General features: G+C 35.2%; 1 long non-coding RNA gene across 1 annotated transcript; it reads left to right on the top strand.

The window, feature by feature from the left end:
* The first annotated feature begins 1,202 nt into the window (after window positions 1-1,202).
* Window positions 1,203-3,128, top strand: LOC126660002 (uncharacterized). Its single transcript, XR_007635183.1, has 3 exons — window positions 1,203-1,360; window positions 1,458-1,534; window positions 2,744-3,128. It is a non-coding gene; the product is annotated as an uncharacterized LOC126660002 (long non-coding RNA).
* Window positions 3,129-19,263: the final 16,135 nt, after the last annotated feature.

The raw sequence follows: 19,263 nt of genomic DNA, 5'->3' as shown, positions 1-19,263 counted from the left end.
TTCGAACTCAAAGAAATTATATAACTCTCTTGGTATGTAAAATATAAAATTAGATATTTAACCCAATTCCACAAAATTTAGTATGTAATTATAAATAATTACTTATGCCATTACAACGCAGAGATTTTTTACTGGTATACCGTATAAAGATTATTTAAACTGTAAATTTTGAGATTTATGGATAGCAAAAATTAAAAAAAATTCATACTTCTTTTTTTAATTTAATAAAAACATAAGTCGACTATGCTAGTTGTTGCTTTAATAACATGACTAGTACCTTATTTATTTTACTTATTCAGAATTTAATTGTGCAATGAATTTTATATTTTTAAATATACGTCCATTATGTACACATTGACATATATTTTATATTTAAAAAACAATTAAATTATGTATTTGTCTTCTAATATTTCTGCTTGTAAAATGTGAGCATCATTTTTTCGATTTTTTTAATAAAAGGTTTGATTAAAAAAAATGGAATTTCATAGTGCTATAATACAAAGTAATTGATATTATCCTATGTATTCCATAACAAATAATAGAACTTAAGATGTTTTTATTATGTTTTATTTTTAAATTTTACAAAGTGATTATTCCACTTTTCATTATTCGATGCGTAGCATAAGTAGTGCACCGTTTGGACATTGAGAACATAATTGACGAGATTACACGTGCTAGATTTTTATCAGTTTGCAATTGCCTTCGGAATAGGAAAACAACCAATGTATACTTCTTATGATTTAGCCAAATAGTATTGCAGACGTGCTTCAAAGTTCGGTCCATGAGCGATATAACTCACCATTTCGTCATGACAGGATTTCCCTAGTGTAGAAACGAGTTCAACACAACATTCATGAGAAAGTGTGCCATTCAAGAACACCGATTTAAATATCTCATTTCCACACTTTTTTGTTGCATGACTGGCGCATACATCTAAGAAGTTGAACAATCCTGGGCGTGGCTCTTGCGCAGAAGTTGGTGCTCCTAAATCTAGTGCACAAGTAAACTGTAATACCCCGTATTATTTTTCGGTGCTTTCCGACAAGTTTTCCGAATATGATTTGAGGTAAATTCGAAATTTAGTGGTTTGGTTCGGTTTAGTTTTGGCTGAGTTGATTATGGTGGTCCAACAATTCAAAATCAAATGAAAAAAAAAATTATAATAATAAAATCTTCACCTGTTAGCTTAAGGGCAACGAGACCTCTTATTTCTACTAAGCCTAAGCTTAGTTGCAGAGCCATCCACGTTTCTTTTTTTTTCCTAAATATATACCTATCATTCTAACCCTAGCCGTTTCTCTGAATTCTTAACAATCATAAACAACTCATCGCTCATCCCTCGCTTCCTCATTCAACCTTGGTAAGATATTTCATGTTCTTCATCGTTGTTCTTGGATTTTCTGTTTTGGCTTATAAACGGCAATTCCGTTAACTGATTTGTTCGTATTCGTTTGTAGATCGAAATCGATTCCGTTTCCTCCTAGAGATTCTAGACCCACGTATCTACGTTTTCCTATCTCGTTTTCATAAAACGGTACGTAATCGATCTCGTTTGAATCGCCGCCGTCTCACCGTAATTGTTTTATTTCATAACTGAGAACTGATTTGATGTTACTGCCGAACTTTTAATTTTCTTTGGCTATGATCTTGTTGCTTAATGATATTGTCCATTGATAATTGGGTCATTAAATATGGAATCTCAGTTCATGAATTACCTTTGGGTTTTGGTTTGGTTTCATGGTCGGGTTGCTACTGTAAACTATTGTTTACGTGAAAAATGAGTTATGCTTTGATGAAGGTGATGATATGTAGAAAGTGTATTGGTTGCTTTTAAATTGTTATGACTAAATGTCCTTTTTAGTCACCAAATTATTGATTGTTTCAATCTGTTGGAGGGAAAGCATTTGGTTGGTTATGGAAATTGGCTAAATGGCCAAAGTGATAATTTATGTTGTTTAATTAAACCCAATAAATCCCTATTGTTATTATATTGTTAATTGATTGATATTAACTTTTAGTTTACTTCGATTTATAATTGAAAATGATATATAATTTATAACTTAAACAAATGTAATTACTCGGGTAATTATATTTGTTTTCGAATATCAAATTGGGCATAAAAATTGGCTAAATTACAATTTAGCCCTTGAACGTTTTTTTATAACTTATTTAATTAAGTTTTTGGTTAGAAATTTCACATTTTGTTTTAATTATAAACAAAAGCAATTAATTTGATTTCGGATATTAAATTGGCTAAAATACAGTTTAGTCCCTAATTGGCTAAAGTTCAGTTTAGTCCCTAAATTTTATATTACTTATTTGATCAAGTTTTCGGGTTGAAACTTAGGTTACTTAATTTGCAAGATATTAAATTCCACTTAAAATGGATAATTATTTTATTAAATTATTTTAATTTATAAACTCGGGTTTATAAATTTAATAAGTTTTATTTTGGGTTAGACTAAGGCGCCCGACAAGTGGGAAGAAGCTTGGTAGTTTTAAATAACTCGGCTGACTCACTAATACGGATTTTAACTTGGATTTATTTAAATTATTTTACGAATCATTTTAAATATATTTACATGATTTGTACGTACTTTATAACTTGGGTTATTTTTGGAATGCATTAATATAAGTGTTTATTAAATGTGGCTTGGTATTGTGTTGTGCTAGTCCTATGTGGTGTCTAGTACTCCTTAGAGTTAGGGTCTGATTTTAATTATGATTTTAATATTTTATTTAGACCCGTCGACTGTTCGTACTTCAGAGGCGAACTAGAGTTAGATTGCTTGCCAGGATCACGTGGATTTAGCAAGCAGTGAGTTTATATCTCTATTTACCTCTTTATTAAGCAAATGTTATATTTTGTATATTTATATGTATAAACAGCTTTCGAACTGTTTTTCGGCATTGTGGATTTGATTTGGAACGTGCTACTCGATGGGCATCATCGGGACTGCGTGCGCACCGGTAATGATTATGGTATTGAGGTAGGTTTGAGATACGTCTCACCTTAGTGAGGGCACCGGTGGAAGATACGTCTCCTGGGCTCACTATTTATTAAGTGATAGTCGGGGATCGGTTATTGAGATACGTCTCACCGACACGATAATGGATTTAGAATTGTGGTTTAGGGCTTCATTGATAATCCATAATGAAAATGTTTTATTAAACGTTTTAAAGGTTTTTAACTTAATAAACGTAAATGGTTATATAAACTCTACTCAGTAAATCTGACCCCGTTGTTTTCCAAAATTTTCCAGGTTTATGATTTGAGCATTGGTCGATCTCCGTTTTTCATTCTCGGAGGTTCCTTATTTATTTTTCAGAATAAAAGAGTTGAACTGTTTTAAACTCTTAGACCGCAGTAGTAGTATTAGATTATTTATGATTAGTCTTTTATTATATTTTAGACTGTTGATTGTTGGTGATTACTTTATCGTTTTTGGGCATGACTACAGTAATTATGGTATTTATATTATATTGTCATACTGTTGGAGTTATAATTTCAGATAAGTATACTTTGAATATATGTTGCTTATTGTACTGTTAGATTAGGCTGAAGTCTCGGTTGCCCCCGAGCATGTGGTTTTCTGCAGGTACATTGTTTTAAATGATATAAGTTGGTTATCCGCAAGGCTAGCTACGGGTTTTGGTACAGCCATACCCATACCCTAGCGCCGGTCACGATTCATGAAAATGGGTCGTGACAAACTTGGTATCAGAGCTTTGGTTTCAAACCAAGGCCTTTTAAATGTTAAGTGTTTATTTGTTTGGCTTGTTAAGTGACTAAATTGTCCTAGGAACTACTGCGGAATTAGGATTCGAGTCTTGTCTTTGAAACATCATCTTTTATTTTCAAAACTTTCTGCCTACTCCTATAGGAATGTCGTGAGTCAGTCGTGTGGATTTAATTGCTTATTGCTTATTATGTGGTTGTTTTCACTTGGGTGAATAAATTTTTATCGTTGTTGATTTCTCGGGAAATCTTAATTGGTGCTTGTTTTGTTTCATGCTTGGGTATGAAATTTGCTGTGTTATTTAAAAATTGTTCTTGTTCATTCTTAGGAATGAATACTCGTACTCATGCTGCGGCTCAGCGAAATGCTGAGGTTGATGATGCAATCTCTATGGAGGTGGACCAGAATGAACCAGAGGTTCAAGATGGTAGAGGAGTAGCATGCCGAGGCCCAGCCGGTCGGGGTCGAGCTGGTCGAGGTCGTGGTGGCCGAGGCCAAGCTGGCAAAGGTAGAGGCAGAGGCGTAGGACGCGGTGCTGCAGGGGGTGATCAAGCACCAGGTGCGGCACAACCTGAGTTGGACGATTTCGACTTCAACACGTTTTTGGCTGGAGTCGATGCGTTACAACTCAACCATGTTCAGCTGCAAGCGGGACAAGTCGCTTTGCAGGATCAGTATGCGGTTTTAGGTCAGATTGCTCAGCAACAGCAACCACAGGCTGGTGGTGCAGTAGTTGGTGGTGTTGGAACCACTGACAAGGATCTGGTATTGGCTTACATGAGGCTGAAGCCAACTGAGTTTGACGGTTCTGGAGACGCGCTGGATTTTCTCGAGGAGGTTGAGCAGAATGCTCGGCGACTACAGGCTACTGAGCGTCAAACCGTCGTTCTAATCGAGATGTCAATGAAGGGTTCAGCCGGAGACTGGTTTCGTAGCTCTATTCATGCTGACATGGCTACCATCTCCTGGGCTCAGTTTGTGGCGAGATTCATAGCTTTTTTCTTGCCGTTTTCAGTGACAGAGGGTCACAGAGACAGGTTGCTTTCACTTACTAGGGATGATAGGTCAGTATCCGAGTACACGACAGAGTTCGTGAGGTTGGGACAGTTTGCGTCGGACTTGCAGACAGATCAGGAAAGGGTGAACAACAGATACGTAAAAGGCTTAGGGCGCGATTTTGTGAGTTTGCTGACCGAGACACGCAGAGATTTTACAGACGTAGTAGACAGTGCTCGGCGTATGGAGAGCTCGTTACTGCAGTTTGGGGATATTTCTGGTCCTTCTCAGACCAAGAAGTCTTCTGGCCCTGGACAGCAGAGTGGTGGTAGTAGCTACCAATCGGCACCTTCTCAGTACAAGAACAAGAAGAGGGGTGTCAAGAAGAGTTATCAGCCGTACACCTACAGTTCAGGCAACAGCGGTAGCAGCCGTGGATTTGGGCGCGGTAACAGCGGAGGTGCTAGTTTTCCCTTCTGCCAAAACTGCAGACGTCGACATCCGGGCGAGTGTCGTTTAGCACCAGGAGGCTGTTTTACTTGTGGCCAGCCGGGTCACTTCGCCAGAGAGTGTCAGGCATCTGGGCAGCAGATGTCGGCAGCTAGCGTTGCTCAGCCATCCTATCAGAGTGAGAGACCAGTGTTCTCTGCACCAGCAGGGTTTTCTCAACCTGCTGCTTCTTTTGGTGGCCAGCGGGGCCGAGGTTCTGGAGGGCGTGGTTTTGGAGGCCGTGGCAACGGTGGTAGAGGTTCTAGCAGCTATGGTACCGGGCAGAGCTCTCAGCAGCAGAGTCAGGGTCTGGCCAGAGTTTTCGCCTTGACTCCTCAGGATGCTCATGCATCTAACGCAGTGGTGCAAGGTACTCTTCAGATTTCTTTCGTAGATGCTCTTGTTTTATTTGATGCGGGTGCAACCCATTCTTTTGTGTCTACGTGTTTTGCTGCTAAGTTGGGTGTAACACCAACAAGTCTGTGTGAACCTTTATCTGTTTCTACTCCCTTGTCTGACTGTGTGGTTGGTTTTGGATGTACTTTCTTTTGACGTGATTTTGGGGATGGATTGGCTGGCGCGCCATTATGCTTCGATCGACTGTCGAGGGAAGTCGGTTGAGTTTCGGATTCCAGGTGATCTGCCCTTTTCTTTTCAAGGGGAGAAGGCAGAGACACCGAAGAATCTGATTTCTCCGATCAAGGCAAAGCAGATGATGAGTAAAGGTTGTCAAGCTTTCTTAGCCGTGGTTCGAGACATGGATGCTGAGGTGGGCAGTATGAACACTGTCCCTATAGTGAATGAGTTCACTGACGTTTTTCCAGAGGAGTTGCCTGGATTACCACCTGATCGGGATATCGAGTTCTACATTGACATTGTTCCTGGAACTGGTCCTATTTCGATACCGCCGTATCGGATGGCTCTTGCTGAACTGAAGGAGTTGAAGGAGCAGTTGCAAGAACTGTTAGACAGTGGTTTTATCAGACCGAGTACTTCTCCGTGGGGTGCTCCAGTTCTATTTGTTAAGAAGAAAGATGGTTCCTTTCGGCTTTGTATCGACTACAGGCAGTTGAATAAGGCTTCCATCAAGAACAGATATCCCCTTCCTCGCATCGACGACTTGTTTGATCAGTTGCAGGGTGCGAAGTGCTTTTCCAAGATTGACTTGAGATCCGGGTATCATCAACTTCGGATTCGGGACGTCGATGTGCCTAAGACTGCCTTCAGAACGCGTTATGGGCATTTCGAGTTTCTAGTCATGTCGTTTGGGTTGACTAACGCACCAGCAGCGTTTATGGACATGATGAATCGGGTCTTCAAGCCGTTTTTAGATCAATTTGTTATCGTCTTCATTGATGACATCCTGATTATTCTCGGAATGAGGAGGAGCATGCTTATCACTTGAGAACTATACTACAGACCTTGCGAGAGCATCAGTTGTATGCTAAGTTCTCAAAGTGCGAGTTTTGGCTGGAACATGTTACCTTCTTAGGACACGTGGTGTCGAAGGATGGGATCAAGGTTGATCCTAAGAAGATTGAGGCGGTTATGGATTGGCAGAGGCCGAGGTCAGTTACCGAGATTAGGAGTTTTCTTGGGTTAGCTGGCTATTACCGTCGGTTTGTGCAGGATTTCTCTCGGATATCTGCACCTTTGACTAAACTGACACAGAAGGGTGTTAAGTTTGAGTGGACCGACAAGTGTGAGGCAAGTTTCGAGAAGCTGAAGGAGATTCCGACTACAGCTCCTGTTTTGGCGTTATCTTTTGGCATTGAGGGTTTTACTGTGTACTGCGATGCTTCTCGGATTGGCTTGGGTTGCGTGTTGATGCAACATGGCCAGGTGATCGCCTATTCTTCTCGTCAGCTGAAGAAGCATGAGGTTAATTACCCTACACATGACTTGGAGTTAGCTGTTGTGGTTTTTGCTCTGAAGATCTGGAGGCACTACTTGTACGGTGCGACTTGCGAGATCTTCACTGATCACAAGAGTCTGAAGTACATCTTTGATCAGCGAGAGTTGAATCTGAGACAGAGGAGGTGGCTAGAGTTGTTGAAAGACTATGACTGTACTATTCAGTACCATCCTGGTAATGCTAATGTGGTAGCCGATGCGTTGAGTCGCAAGTCTTCGGGCAGTTTGGCCCATATTTCTGAGGTTGGACGTAGACCCATGGTTAGGGAGTGGCATGGTTTGATAGCTTCGGGCTACGGTTTTCAGGTTTCGCAGAATGGTAGTTTGTTGGCACATCTGCAAGTGCAGCCGGTTTTGATTGATAGGATTAAAGCTTTACAAGCTGAGGATCCACAATTGAAACGGATTATGGACGAGATCCATCTGGATGGGAATTCCGAGTTTGTTTTTGTTGACGGAGTTCTCAGGTTTGGTTCTAGACCGTGCGTTCCAGATTGAGATGGTTTGAGAGACCAGATTCTGGAGGAAGCGCATAGATCAGCTTACAGTGTTCATCCGGGATCTACCAAGATGTACCATGACCTCAAGGGTACGTATTGGTGGAGCGGAATGAAGAAAGATGTTGCAGAGTACGTTTCCAAGTGTCTGACTTGCCAGCAGGTGAAGCTGGAACATCAGAGACCTTTTGGCTATCTGCAGCCACTACCTATTCCAGAGTGGAAGTGGGAGCGGATTGCCATGGACTTTGTTGTTGGTTTACCATGTACTCGACAAGGGTACGATTCCATCTGGGTGATAGTTGACCGTATGACCAAGTCAGTTCATTTTCTTCCGATCAAGGTTTCGTATCCTGCTTCGAAGTTGGCTCAGTTGTACATCGACAGGATTGTCAGTTTGCATGGTGTACCAGTTTCAATTATTTCGGACAGAGGGTCGGTCTTCACTTCGAGGTTCTGGAAAGTGTTACAGGAGTCCTTGGGTTCTCGATTGGACTTCAGTACAGCTTTTCATCCTCAGACTGACGGTCAGTCTAAGAGGACTATTCAGACGTTGGAGGATATGCTCAGGATGTGCATTCTTGATTTTCAGGGTAGCTGGGATACTCATTTGCCGTTGATTGAGTTTTCCTACAACAACAGTTACCATGCGAGCATTGAGATGGCACCTTATGAGGCTCTGTACGGACGCAAGTGTCGATCTCCTATCTGCTGGGAAGAGGTCGGCGAGCGGAAGTTGTCTGATGCTGAGATTATTCAGATTACCTCAGAGAAGGTACCGTTGATAAAACGGAGGTTGGAGACAGCTTTTAGTCGGCATAAGAGTTATGCAGATCCGAAGAGGAAAGACATCGAGTTTCAGGTGGGAGACTTTGTGTTTCTTCGGGTTTCGCCTATGAAAGGCGTGGTTCGTTTTGGTGTCAAGGGAAAGTTGGCACCGAGGTATATTGGTCCCTATGAGATTTCAGAGAGGATTGGAGCTGTGGCTTATCGTCTGGTTCTGCCGCCAGACATGTCTTTGGTGCATCCTGTATTTCATGTTTCTATGCTGAGAAAGTGCATATCAGATCCTTCACATGTGATTGTATCTCAGAGTGTTGAGATTGACCAAGAGCTGTCCTATGAGGAACAACCAGTTGAGATTGTTGATACGCAAGTGCGTAAATTGCGGAACAAGGAGATTCCGATGGTCAAAGTTCTCTGGCGCAATCATTCTGTTGAAGAATGTACTTGGGAGACCGAGTCGGATATGCGGAATCGCTATCCTTTCCTTTTTCCGTGAGGTACGATATTTTTGATATCATGTGATTTATGAGTTTTATTTGTGTACGTGTTATTCTGGTGTTAATTGTTTATCGTGTTAAATTCGAGGACGAATTTGCAATTAGTTGGGGAGAATGTAATACCCCGTATTATTTTTCGGTGCTTTCCGACAAGTTTTCCGAATATGATTTGAGGTAAATTCGAAATTTAGTGGTTTGGTTCGGTTTAGTTTTGGCTGAGTTGATTATGGTGGTCCAACAATTCAAAATCAAATGAAAAAAAAAATTATAATAATAAAATCTTCACCTGTTAGCTTAAGGGCAACGAGACCTCTTATTTCTACTAAGCCTAAGCTTAGTTGCAGAGCCATCCACGTTTCTTTTTTTTTCCTAAATATATACCTATCATTCTAACCCTAGCCGTTTCTCTGAATTCTTAACAATCATAAACAACTTATCGCTCATCCCTCGCTTCCTCATTCAACCTTGGTAAGATATTTCATGTTCTTCATCGTTGTTCTTGGATTTTCTGTTTTGGCTTATAAACGGCAATTCCGTTAACTGATTTGTTCGTATTCGTTTGTAGATCGAAATCGATTCCGTTTCCTCCTAGAGATTCTAGACCCACGTATCTACGTTTTCCTATCTCGTTTTCATAAAACGGTACGTAATCGATCTCGTTTGAATCGCCGCCGTCTCACCGTAATTGTTTTATTTCATAACTGAGAACTGATTTGATGTTACTGCCGAACTTTTAATTTTCTTTGGCTATGATCTTGTTGCTTAATGATATTGTCTATTGATAATTGGGTCATTAAATATGGAATCTCAGTTCATGAATTACCTTTGGGTTTTGGTTTGGTTTCATGGTCGGGTTGCTACTGTAAACTATTGTTTACGTGAAAAATGAGTTATGCTGTGATGAAGGTGATGATATGTAGAAAGTGTATTGGTTGCTTTTAAATTGTTATGACTAAATGTCCTTTTTAGTCACCAAATTATTGATTGTTTCAATCTGTTGGAGGGAAAGCATTTGGTTGGTTATGGAAATTGGCTAAATGGCCAAAGTGATAATTTATGTTGTTTAATTAAACCCAATAAATCCCTATTGTTATTATATTGTTAATTGATTGATATTAACTTTTAGTTTACTTCGATTTATAATTGAAAATGATATATAATTTATAACTTAAACAAATGTAATTACTCGGGTAATTATATTTGTTTTCGAATATCAAATTGGGCATAAAAATTGGCTAAATTACAATTTAGCCCTTGAACGTTTTTTTATAACTTATTTAATTAAGTTTTTGGTTAGAAATTTCACATTTTGTTTTAATTATAAACAAAAGCAATTAATTTGATTTCGGATATTAAATTGGCTAAAATACAGTTTAGTCCCTAATTGGCTAAAGTTCAGTTTAGTCCCTAAATTTTATATTACTTATTTGATCAAGTTTTCGGGTTGAAACTTAGGTTACTTAATTTGCAAGATATTGAATTCCACTTAAAATGGATAATTATTTTATTAAATTATTTTAATTTATAAACTCGGGTTTATAAATTTAATAAGTTTTATTTTGGGTTAGACTAAGGCGCCCGACAAGTGGGAAGAAGCTTGGTAGTTTTAAATAACTCGGCTGACTCACTAATACGGATTTTAACTTGGATTTATTTAAATTATTTTACGAATCATTTTAAATATATTTACATGATTTGTACGTACTTTATAACTTGGGTTATTTTTGGAATGCATTAATATAAGTGTTTATTAAATGTGGCTTGGTATTGTGTTGTGCTAGTCCTATGTGGTGTCTAGTACTCCTTAGAGTTAGGGTCTGATTTTAATTATGATTTTAATATTTTATTTAGACCCGTCGACTGTTCGTACTTCAGAGGCGAACTAGAGTTAGATTGCTTGCCAGGATCACGTGGATTTAGCAAGCAGTGAGTTTATATCTCTATTTACCTCTTTATTAAGAAAATGTTATATTTTGTATATTTATATGTATAAACAGCTTTCGAACTGTTTTTCGGCATTGTGGATTTGATTTGGAACGTGCTACTCGATGGGCATCATCGGGACTGCGTGCGCACCGGTAATGATTATGGTATTGAGGTAGGTTTGAGATACGTCTCACCTTAGTGAGGGCACCGGTGGAAGATACGTCTCCTGGGCTCACTATTTATTAAGTGATAGTCGGGGATCGGTTATTGAGATACGTCTCACCGACACGATAATGGATTTAGAATTGTGGTTTAGGGCTTCATTGATAATCCATAATGAAAATGTTTTATTAAACGTTTTAAAGGTTTTTAACTTAATAAACGTAAATGGTTATATAAACTCTACTCAGTAAATCTGACCCCGTTGTTTTCCAAAATTTTCCAGGTTTATGATTTGAGCATTGGTCGATCTCCGTTTTTCATTCTCGGAGGTGCCTTATTTATTTTTCAGAATAAAAGAGTTGAACTGTTTTAAACTCTTAGACCGCAGTAGTAGTATTAGATTATTTATGATTAGTCTTTTATTATATTTTAGACTGTTGATTGTTGGTGATTACTTTATCGTTTTTGGGCATGATTACAGTAATTATGGTATTTATATTATATTGCCATACTGTTGGAGTTATAATTTCAGATAAGTATACTTTGAATATATGTTGCTTATTGTACTGTTAGATTAGGCTGAAGTCTCGGTTGCCCCCGAGCATGTGGTTTTCTGCAGGTACATTGTTTTAAATGATATAAGTTGGTTATCCGCAAGGCTAGCTACGGGTTTTGGTACAGCCATACCCATACCCTAGCGCCGGTCACGATTCATGAAAATGGGTCGTGACATAAACAGTGACATGCTAAGAAAAACAGCAACTGCTATAAGAAGGTTGTTAACTCCCGCCATTTGTTTTCGATAAAATAATATTTACTCAAGTATGGAATGAAGATATCTTTTATGGAGTAATTCTAGTGTTGCACGTCAAACTATTTATATATACATGTATTTGTAACTCCTATAAAATATATAATTAAATATGTGCAGTTTCGTTAGTAATTAAAATTTCGTAATGTGTTTCTAAAAACAAACACTTCTACAGGGTAAAATTAAAATATTTGTGCTAATTCATTACGTTACTTATATTTTAAATATCTACAAAACTTACTTATTTAACATTTACAATAAAGTTTGCCATTTAAAACTGTAGCAGCAATGAGCCTTATATATTTATCAATTCAATTCTTTAATAATAGTTTTAAATGAATATATATATGTTTATAAAATAAATAGGGTATACAATTATGAATAAGACACAATCGGATGTGTAATCAACATATATTACATGGATTGATAACCTTTAATGAGGGTTTAATGACATCATTTAGTGGGTTAATCTTAAGATTTAGAACTCGTTTTGGGTGGTACAGAACAATACTAGTCCAAATATTATAAATATACAAGTCCACTACAACTGTTTAATAAAAAAAATTAAAAGAATTATAAATGTGCAAATTGTGAATGTAAGTCTACTAAAATATGATTCTATCATATACATATTAGAACACGTGAATGTAGGACTATAACATTATACTAATAATTAAATTTTCTAATCTTTAATGGATAACACTTATATAAAATTAGAAAATGTCTTAGAATCAATTCTAGTGTTTGTGCAAAACAATAATTCTTTTGTATTACGTAAGTGTAAGGCTTGAGGTAAGTACAAGAAATCTAAAACAATATCTTAATATCAAATTTCGGATAAGGAATCTACCGCTATTGTTTCCTAAAATTGATTAAAATTCACACCTTTATTATTTACTCAGAAATTATTTAGAATTATATTCGCCCTTCTCAAGGAATTAAATATTTTAACATGCAAATTTATTTCATATAGATTATGTATTAATAAATATTTTTAATTCAGATAATGTAAAATTTACATATGGTTTAGAGTAAAAGAATTTAAATGAAATAAAAAATGACTTAAATGCTTTTAATTTCTCAACACCGTACGAAATAATTCAAAAAGTTAAAGAAATTTAAAATTATAATATCTGCAAATAGATATGTTCGAATTCAAAGAAATTATATAACTCTCTTGGTATGTAAAATATAAAATTAGATATTTAACCCAATTTCACAAAATTTAGTATGTAATTATAAATAATTACTTATGCCATTACAACGCAGAGATTTTATTACTGGTATACCGTATAAAGATTATTTAAACTGTAAATTTTGAGATTTATGGATAGCAAAAATTAAAAAAAATTCATACTTCTTTTTTTAATTTAATAAAAACATAAGTCGACTATGCTAGTTGTTGCTTTAATCACATGACTAATACCTTATTTATTTTACTTATTCAGAATTTAATTGTGCAATGAATTTTATATTTTAAAATATACGTCCATTATATACACATTGACATATATTTTATATTTAAAAAACAATTAAATTATGTATTTGTCTTCTAATATTCCTGCTTGTAAAATGTGAGCATAATTTTTTCGATTTTTTAATAAAAAGTTTGATTAAAAAAATGGAATTTCATAGTGCTGTAATACAAAGTAATTGATATTATCCTATGTCTTCCATAACAAATAATAGAACTTAAGATGTTTTTATTATGTTTTATTTTAAAATTTTACAAAGTGATTATTCCACTTTTCATTATTCGATGCGTATCATAAGTAGTGCACCGTTTGGACATTGAGAACATAATTGACGAGATTGCACGTGCTAGATTTTTATCAGTTTGCAATTGCCTTCGGAATAGGAAAACAACCAATGTATACTTCTTGTAATTTAGCCAAATAGTATTGCAGACGTGCTTCAAAGTTCGGTCCATGAGCGATATAACTCACCATTTCGTCATGACAAGATTTCCCTAGTGTAGAAACGAGTTCAACACAACATTCATGAGAAAGTGTGCCATTCAAGAACACCGATTTAAATATCTCATTTCCACACTTTTTTGTTGCATGACTGGCGCATACATCTAAGAAGTTGAACAATCCTGGGCGTGGCTCTTGCGCAGAAGTTGGTGCTCCTAAATCTAGTGCACAAGTAAACAGTGACATGCTAAGAAAAACAGCAACTGCTATAAGAAGGTTGTTAACTCCCGCCATTTGTTTTCGATAAAATAATATTTACTCAAGTATGGAATGAAGATATCTTTTATGGAGTAATTCTAGTGTTGCACATCAAAACTATTTATATATACATGTATTTGTAACTCCTATAAAATATATAATTAAATATGTGCAGTTTTGTTAGTAATTAAAATTTCGTAATGTGTTTCTAAAAACAAACACTTCTACAAGGTAAAATTAAAATATTTGTGCTAATTCATTACGTTACTTATATTTTAAATATCTTTAAAACTTACTTATTCAACATTTATAATAAAGTTTGCCATTTAAAACTGTAGCAGCAATGAGCCTTATATATTTATCAATTCAATTCTTTAATAATAATTTTAAATGAATATATATGTTTATAAAATAAATAGGGTATACAATTATGAATAAGACGCAATCGGATGTGTAATCAACATATATTACATGGATTGATAACCTTTAATGAGGGTTTAATGACATCATTTAGTGGGTTAATCTTAAGATTTAGAACTCGTTTTGGGTGGTACAGAACAATACTAGTCCAAATATTATAAATATACAAGTCCACTACAACTGTTTAATAAAAAAAATTAAAAGAATTATAAATGTGCAAATTGTGAATGTAAGTCTACTAAAATATGTTTCTATCATATACATATTAGAACACGTGAATGTAGGACTATAACATTATACTAAAAATTAAATTTTCTAATCATTAATGGATAACACTTATATAAAATTAGAAAATGTTTTAGAATTAATTCTAGTGTTTGTACAAAACAATAATTCTTTTGTATTACGTAAGTGTAAGGCTTGAGGTAAGTACAAGAAATCTAAAACAATATCTTAATATCAAATTTCGGATAAGGAATCTACCGCTATTGTTTCCTAAAATTGATTAAAATTCACACCTTTATTATTTACTCAGAAATTATTTAGAATTATATTCGCCCTTCTCAAGGAATTAAATATTTTAACATGCAAATTTAATTCATATAGATTATGTATTAATAGATATTTTTAATTCAGATAATGTAAAATTTACATATGGTTTAGAGTAAAAGAATTTAAATGAAATAAAAAATGACTTAAATGCTTTTAATTTCTCAACACCGTACGAAATAGTTCATAAAGTTAAAGAAATTTAAAATTATAATATCGGCAAATAGATATGTTCGAACTCAAAGAAATTATATAACTCTCTTGATATGTAAAATATAAAATTAGATATTTAACCCAATTCCACAAAATTTAGTATGTAATTATAAATAATTACTTATGCCATTACAACGCAGAGATTTTTTACTGGTATACCGTATAAAGATTATTTAAACTGTAAATTTTGAGATTTATGGATAGCAAAAATTAAAAAAAATTCATACTTCTTTTTTTAATTTAATAAAAACATAAGTCGACTATGCTAGTTGTTGCTTTAATAACATGACTAATACCTTATTTATTTTACTTATTCAGAATTTAATTGTGCAATGAATTTTATATTTTTAAATACACGTCCATTATATACACATTGACATATATTTTATATTTAAAAAACAATTAAATTATGTATTTGTCTTCTAATATTTCTGCTTGTAAAATGTGAGCATCATTTTTTCGATTTTTTTTATAAAAAGTTTGATTAAAAAAAATGGAATTTCATAGTGCTATAATACAAAGTAATTGATATTATCCTATGTATTCCATAACAAATAATAGAACTTAAGATGTTTTTATTATGTTTTATTTTTAAATTTTACAAAGTGATTATTTGTAATACCCCGTACTTTTAAAGTACTACGTAAGGTGCCAAGAGGCGTAAATGCGAGAATTAAATCAAGGACATCGAAATTAAGTTCAAGAAATAAGAATTAGACCAAAGCGGGTCTATTAGAATTATCGTAAAATAATAATTTAAGTGAAAATTATTATTCGATAAAATTGGATTTTAGCGGGACTAGGGAAAAATCGATAAATTAAAATAAAATAATTGGTAAGTCCCGAGCTAATAAATTTTTACGATAAGGTTCGTAAAATAAATTTATGGACCTAAGAATAAATCTTATTAATTTGGACGAAAGCATTTTCTTAAACGGAATTTTAATTATCGGAAAAAGCAAAAGGATATAAATAAAATATTGGACCCAGATAAATTAATAATGCGACAAAGTCTATTATTTATCGATAAATCAAGAATCGTCAAGGTTCCGGTCAATTAATTGGAAAAACAAAGAGATGGGGAATTAAGTTATAAGAGGTACAAAACTTAAGCATTTATATGGACTCTTCCCCACATTTTTCAATTAAATGAAGACACATGTTAATCCCACCTCTTCATTTTTCTCTTGCAAGCAAATATTATAGATCAAAAACCTCAAATCCTCACCTTCCTCTCCTCCATAAACCGAACCCTAGCTCATCACCCTAACCTCATCATTTCTTCAACCAAATTCAATAACCATGGAGGCAAATTGATCCTACGACAAAAAGGGAAACAAGGTAAGTCATTTAATGATGCTTTCCATGGTTTGAAATGATGGAATGGTTGATAGAAAATGTTGGGTTTTTGAGCTTTAGGTTTGATATTAGGTGTTTGATGTTTGTAAGGTTATGAATCATTGATTTGGAGATTGAATTATGAAGTTTTGATGGTGATTCTTGGAAGGGAGTGGTTCGGCCATAAGCAAACTCATCATATTCAAGGTAAAAAAATTCTGAACTTGAAGATTTATTGATGTTTGAATGAGTTTTGGTTGAGTTTAAGTTAAGTAAATAAACTGTTTTTGAACATGTCAAGGGGCTGAAATTGAGCTATGATTTTGATGGTTTAGAAGGCTGTTTTTCAGAGATAATTCAAGGGGTTTGGACACCTCGGAATTTACGTTTTTAACGTCGAATCCATGCCCCAAAATAGCAGCCAAACTGCTGCAAAAGTGCAGCAGTAAACTGCTGCAATAGGCAGCAGTAAACTGCTGCAGAGTGCAGCAGCAAACTGCTGCAGAGTGCAGCAGCAAACTGCTGCAATAGGCAGCAGTTGCTGCCACTTTTAGCGGAGCTGCCGGTGAGCTCCGGCAGTCATAAAAATGGCGCACTGACAAACATACATTGAAAGAGTTCGACATTCTCTACAAAATGTCAAATATGCCTGAATAACCTGAGCTATGCCCTGAACATAACTTGATAATATGTGATAGGAGGACAGAGAATGAGAATAAAATATACCAATAAGATTGATAAAAAGCCATAATAAAGAAAAACTAAATTGTCACAGAAGTTCCGATCTGAGTTGACTTATGGTATTTATAAAAGAAATAAACCTTTGAGATTTCTTTTAAAAGTATAATTGTGCGCAGTCCCAGCATATAGTATGCCATAGGAAGCATGAAAGACACGATTAAAAACATATTGTAGTATCAGCATATATGTATAAATATTTTGATATAAAACCATAATTTTACTCTACATCATGCATTTGCTGATACGAGAAATTAAAATAATTTGAAATAGCAACTCTTTAGTGATGAGAGGTGTCATCACTCTGATGCGCAATTATACTAAAGGTTTTGAAACGATATTATTGAAATTGTATTTGATTTGAAAAGAGAACGTTTTGAAAGTGCCGACGGGCAAAGTCAAAACGATTTGAAAACATAAGAAAACTAGATGGAATTTCTTGTGACACCAATATATGTAAACTTTAACAAAGAGCAATAACAAATATAAAGGATTGTATAGAGATAGTTTGATAGTGAGCGTAGCTTAACAGCTCATAGGTAGAGCCTATAAAAATGAAGATCGTATAAGAAGAGTAAATCACCTCAAGAGTAATAGGTATGACGATGATCGTTAGATAACGACATCGAAGTATATGATTGCAAACATCGACACCAAGATGTGTGTGATCGATATTGACAACCATCACGATGATGGGAATTCATGACACGCGAACACATAAACCCTAAGAAGAACATAGTTTTGGATCGATAGCGCTTAGCAGACGCGAAGGAAGTAAACGAGAGATAAGGCTAGTAAAACCTTGGTAAATTCTGATTAAGCCGTTGGATCGGGTTGATTTTAAAATATGATATTCCTAAGATGGTTAACTAGAGACTAATCGTTGCGATTGACGAACGGAGAAATAGATGAATAGAGGTTGCGAAGAGATCTATTAAGATAATCAGTGCTAAAGAGGTTTTGTGTAGCCTGCGTAGATTAAAAGAACTCTATAAAGGTAATCAAGGAATGGAAGTGAGAACGTTACTTGGAAAGTAACAAGAAGGGAACAAGGAAATCAACGTCTGTACAAAAGAAGTTAAGAGGAATTGAATTGGTCTAGGTATGTGAACAAATTTACTGATAGACGAGATATCAGTAAGAATATGATAAAGGGATTTGCACACGATCAAGAGTGCAACCCGTCAACAATTCAAAAGGGAACAACCCTCGACCCTAAACCAAGGATAAAATTGGAGATATTGGAATAAGAAGTACAAGGTGATCGAAAGGTAAGTAGGATAAAGGTGAGAACTTCACCGGACATTGGTAAAGGAGTTACCAGTCCTATATTCACTAAGATTAGAGGATCCAAAAGAAACATACGCAATGGAATTGTATGAATAAAAAGGATCGGAAAGCAACATGTACATTAAGACAAGAAGCATAAAGTAGTCAAGAAACATAGTAAAGGAAAGGTAATGATTTCATTGGACGCTGGTAAAAGATACTACCAGTCTGATATAGACAGTTAAAAATAAAGAATCGAGAGATAAGATATATTATGGATAAGGACTCGATACATATCGGGAAATGCTAGGCAGGCATTCCACTTCATGAGATTCATGAAGCTATGAAATGCATGAACTGTGGTGAAGGAAAAGGAATTCCTAACTACCATACGACACGAATAAGAATGTTGGACGAAAGACCGTTTGAATCTAACTATAAAGACAATAGTTAGTAAATGAATAATTGAGGTGTCGCAGCAAAAGCAAAGGAGGAAAAGGTAAACAAATATATGATGGAATACGAAGGATGAAGGAAACAATAAGAAACATGACGTTGGATTTTGATAAGCTCGAAAGTTCATGAGAAGTAGAAATGGAATAAAGATTCATCAAGGAATAGTGCAGCTTAACAAATAAGAGTTAAGAATAAATCTAAGGTCTCGAGAAACAAGCGAAAGAGAGTCGACATGACTATTGTGGAATGATAGTTTATGATGAATATTGAAAGAAACAAAGAACTAAA

The sequence above is a fragment of the Mercurialis annua genome, linkage group LG8 (genome assembly GCF_937616625.2).
Source record: "Mercurialis annua linkage group LG8, ddMerAnnu1.2, whole genome shotgun sequence".
NCBI classification, from domain to species: Eukaryota; Viridiplantae; Streptophyta; class Magnoliopsida; order Malpighiales; family Euphorbiaceae; genus Mercurialis; species Mercurialis annua.
Note: the sequence above shows the minus strand (reverse complement) of the source record. Positions and strands in the feature narration are given on the sequence as shown.